The sequence below is a fragment of the Eschrichtius robustus genome, chromosome 11 (genome assembly GCF_028021215.1).
Source record: "Eschrichtius robustus isolate mEscRob2 chromosome 11, mEscRob2.pri, whole genome shotgun sequence".
Taxonomy (NCBI): Eukaryota; Metazoa; Chordata; class Mammalia; order Artiodactyla; family Eschrichtiidae; genus Eschrichtius; species Eschrichtius robustus.
Genome location: NC_090834.1, coordinates 65,585,946 through 65,590,222, shown reverse-complemented (window position 1 = coordinate 65,590,222; position 4,277 = coordinate 65,585,946).

Below are 4,277 nucleotides of genomic sequence, written 5' to 3'. Positions count from 1 at the left end.
CTTCTCAGAATTGGACTCTCAGTTTAGTTTCTGGCCCTAATTCCCCGATCCTTTCCCCCAGAAATCCCCTTGGGAGACCCCACCCCTCCTCCAGACTCTTTGCATTCCTGCAGCTCTTAAAGGCACAGCAAGGAAAAAATGAAAGCTCTGATATACCCGGTCTCTGAGCAGCCTGGGCACTGGGCCCATTACCTCTTGGGGAGAGAGGTGCAATGGGCCACAGGCCTAGCCACCCAGGGAGATAGCTGAAAAATCTGAGATTCACGCTCAGAAGAGTTTCATTAAGAGCCAAACAATTACTGATACAGGGGCATTTCCAGAGCCAAACCATCAGAAAATGGAACTCCTCAGTGGGGAGGTCCTTGAGTTTTCTCAGTCTCTAGTAGCAGAATTCCCTTCACTTGCAGCTGCAGGCCAGCAATACATAGGACTCAACTCCTGCAGGCCCCAGTCCAGCTGAAGATAAATCACATCCTTAGGACACAACAGTAAAATCTTCCAATTTTTTGCCTTTGCTGTCCAGGTCTACTTATCTCAACCTCTCCTTCCATGGTTGGGTCCGGGATACTCACGGTTCTTTCTCAATCACCTACCAAAGTGGAGAAGGTTGGGGCATCTATGAGAAGTGGAAAGATCTCTGACCAGGAGTCAGAAGACCTGGGTTTGTATTTGGTCCCCGCAAGAGACACTAAAAGAACTTTCCAGTGTGGCCCTTGCATGTCCTTGTCCCCATTAGCTGTTCCTGTCTACCTCTCTTCCAAGTGACGTTAGCCCCTAACTGTTCCTTCCCACCCTCTTGGTATCATCACAGACAATGGCTCTTTATCCTTAAGAACAATTCCTCCTATTTCCAAGAACTATCTTTGATGACACTCAGCCCTCTATATCTGCAGATGTGGAGGGCTAAGTGTACTAAGCCATTTTATATAAGGAAGGTGAGCATCGCAGGATTTTGGTATCTTCGGGATGTGGGGGTAGGGGATGGGGGATGGGGCAGTCCTGGACCGAATTCCCCGCGGATATCAAGGGGCAACGGTGTTCCCCAATCTAGGTGAACTTCTGCTGAGCCCTCCTCTTAAATTCTCATGAAAAATACTGCCCCACTCAGCCTCCTTCCCTGAGTGAGAATGCTCTTTTGGAAACTTTTCATGCCTGGCATTTTGGAATAAAGTGTTATGCTAAAGGTGCTCTGGTTGATTTTTTTTTTTTTTCCTTTTTAAATGTTATTTATTTATTTATTTGGCTGCATTGGGTCTTCGCTTCGTTGCTGCGCGCGGGGGCTACTCTTCCTTGCGGTGCGCGGACTTCTCACTGCGGTGGCTCCTCTTGTTGCGGAGCACGGGCTCTAGGCATGCAGGCTTCAGTAGTTGTGGAGCACGGGCTTAGTTGCTCCACGGCATGTGGGATCTTCCCAGACCAGGGATACGAACCCGTGTCCCCTCCATTGGCAGGTGGATTCTTAACCACTGCGCTGCCAGGGAAGTTCTGGTTGATTTTCTTGATGAACTCTTTAAGTCCTAACTTTGAGACGGTGAACTAAGGTGGATAAGATCCAGTGGAACTGAAACTCACAATTAACTTTTAGGAGGCAGTGTTTTCTTGGGGTAATCTTTTTCTTGGTTTTCTATAGCAGGTTTACATTATTTTTACAATGAAATATACATTCAATACTAATGGCGTCTAAAGAATTATTGGAGACTCGGTGAGAACAAAGTGGGACGCCTCATTGTAGCACATGTCCTTGGGCTGCTTCCAAGGCTGCTGTTGCCCCCGTGTCTCTGGAAGGGGCTCCAAAGAGCTTGGCCTCAGAGCCCTTCAGTTCAGTCCTGGCAGATGCTCCCTCTCTGCCCCACACACTCTCTTCAGTTACCTGGTTCACAGGCACAAGCCTGGTCTCTCCGCTCTGACTGCCCACACCTGCTCTTGGTTGGCAAGCTTTTACTCTTGTGACCTGAGGCGGCAAAGCCCGCAGCTGGTTCCCCTAACCCATTAGGATTGATGAGCCATGGGGCAGAACAGAGTGGAAACACTCGTGTTCTTGTGACCAGAAGTTTCAAAAAAGGAAAGTTAAACTCATTTCGGAGATAGTCACAGCTTTGACTGACATACAGTGGCCAACCAACGGTGGCCATCTTTATTCAGAGCAGGCCTTACGCAATGGAAAGAAAAAGATGGCTTGGTGCCCCTTAGCCTGCTGTTGGGATAAAATCATTTGCTTGGCTCTTTTGCTTTCCTTACATTTAACCTCTGGCCTTGACCACTGCTATACGCTGGCTCATTAAGGAGAACAGTGACCAAGCCCAGTGACCCCTTTTCTCCTTTGCAAGTGCCTGACCCACCTGCTTTCCTGTCCCAGTATCCTGAGAGAGGAAACTTAAGCCCTTTGACAGCTATCACTATGTCCTCAATGTGGTTGGATCTAAGTCACTAGTCATTGATCTGTAAGCCCAGCCCCGAGTTGGTGTTTTTCCCTAAATGACCAGCCAGAACTGGCCATATGAATGTCCAGCCTAATCAGCCCACCGAGGCTGATCACATCCAGTTTTCCAGGTCCTCTTGGAATTCACTATCTTCATTACTGGTGGTCCTTTTGCTGCTGTGCCTCCATATTAACTGACTCCCTGATTTCTAGAGCCTTCTCTGCTCCCTGCACCCTCCACTTTCCTGAGGGGTGCTGGCTAACTCCAGGAAAGTCTGTGAGGAGGAGACCTTGTCTTCTTAAGGAGGCAGAGGCCAACTCAACAGAATTCCATCCGGGATACTAGAATTCGTCATTTGGATCTGAACAGGATGTCTGTTTTTTTCCCCAGATTCTTCCCTTTATCTTTTATTCACCACTCCTGCCCCCACCCCACCGCCAATAGCTCTTTGCCTTAACATCATCCTCCAATCTTCCAACCTTTTACAACTAATTGCATTGTTTCCTGCTTGAGTGATTGGAGCGGCCTCTAATTCCCTGTCTCTTTAGATAAAACATTGGCTGCTTTTATGCCAAAAGGAAAGCGCTTTAAAATGTGACCTCAGCCAACCCCTTGTGGGGAGGAAAACATTTTTCTCTATCCTTCTCGGTTCTTCAGGCTGGTCTAAGAATTAAATCGACGTGAGGCAGATTAACAAGAGAAAATCAAACAAAAATTTAAAAACACGTGTGCATGGGAGAGACCCAGGAAAACAAAGTAACTCGCCAGAATAGCTGAAGCCCTCACCTTAAATACCATCCTCAGCTAAAGACAAAAGAAGCTGTTGGGATAGTGATTTGGGACTTCAAAGGGGAGGAAGGCAATTTACATGGAGATGGACAAGCAAGTGTTTTGTAAACAAATGTTTGCTGGGCTTTGTAGGGACACTGGGGCGCAGAGAGGGATTTTAATAAGCAGACTTTGCTAGATTCCTTTCTGTCTACACACCCAGTTCATACTTGGTTATCTATGGCCATAGCTCCCTTCCTGGAAGAGGTCCTCTAACTACATGGCTTTTAGGCAATTAGGGGAAGGTCAAAGGGTCTTCCTGAGTCTTTTTGGGCCTTAAAAGCAAGCAGCCTAATGGGACTGCCCTGGTGGTCCAGTGGTCAAGACTCTGCCCTTGCACTGCAGGGGTCGCAGGTTCCATCCCTGGTTGGGGAACTAAGATCCCACAAGCTGCGGGGCATGGCCAAAAAAAAAAAAAAAAAAAGAAATTAGCCTAAATTAATCCTCATGCCAAAGAGACAGAATCTAGGGTGGCAAATTCTGCTCCCCTACACCCTCTTAACTTAGCTCTTATCATCCCCCACGTTCATCCTCCACAAGAGCCACATCTGATTTTCCCCATACTCTCCATGAAATTTAAGACTTCAAGTCTTCCTACCACCTCCTCACCCCCACCCCGGGCACAATAACCCCCTCATTTATCTGTTTCCATGACGTGTTGAAGTCTGAATCTTGGCAGTCTGAGGGAAGGCTCATCTGGCCATGGGTGCCCTGGTGGGGAAGTGTGGGCTGCCTGCCCCTGGGGCGGCAGGATGGAAGGAGGAGGAGAAGAAACGTAGGCCTGTCATGGGCTGAGTTGTGTCCCCCTGCAACATTCAGATGTTGAAGTCCGAGCCCATTAGTGCCTCAGAATGTGCCTGTATTTGGAGACAGGGCCTTTAAAAGGGTAATGACGTTGAACCGAAGTCATCAGTGTGGGCCCTAATCTAATCTGACCGGTGCCCTTATAAAAAGAGGAAATTTGGACCCACAAAGGGACACCAGGGGAAACACCACGTGAAGACACAGTAAGAAGAAGGCCATCTGCAA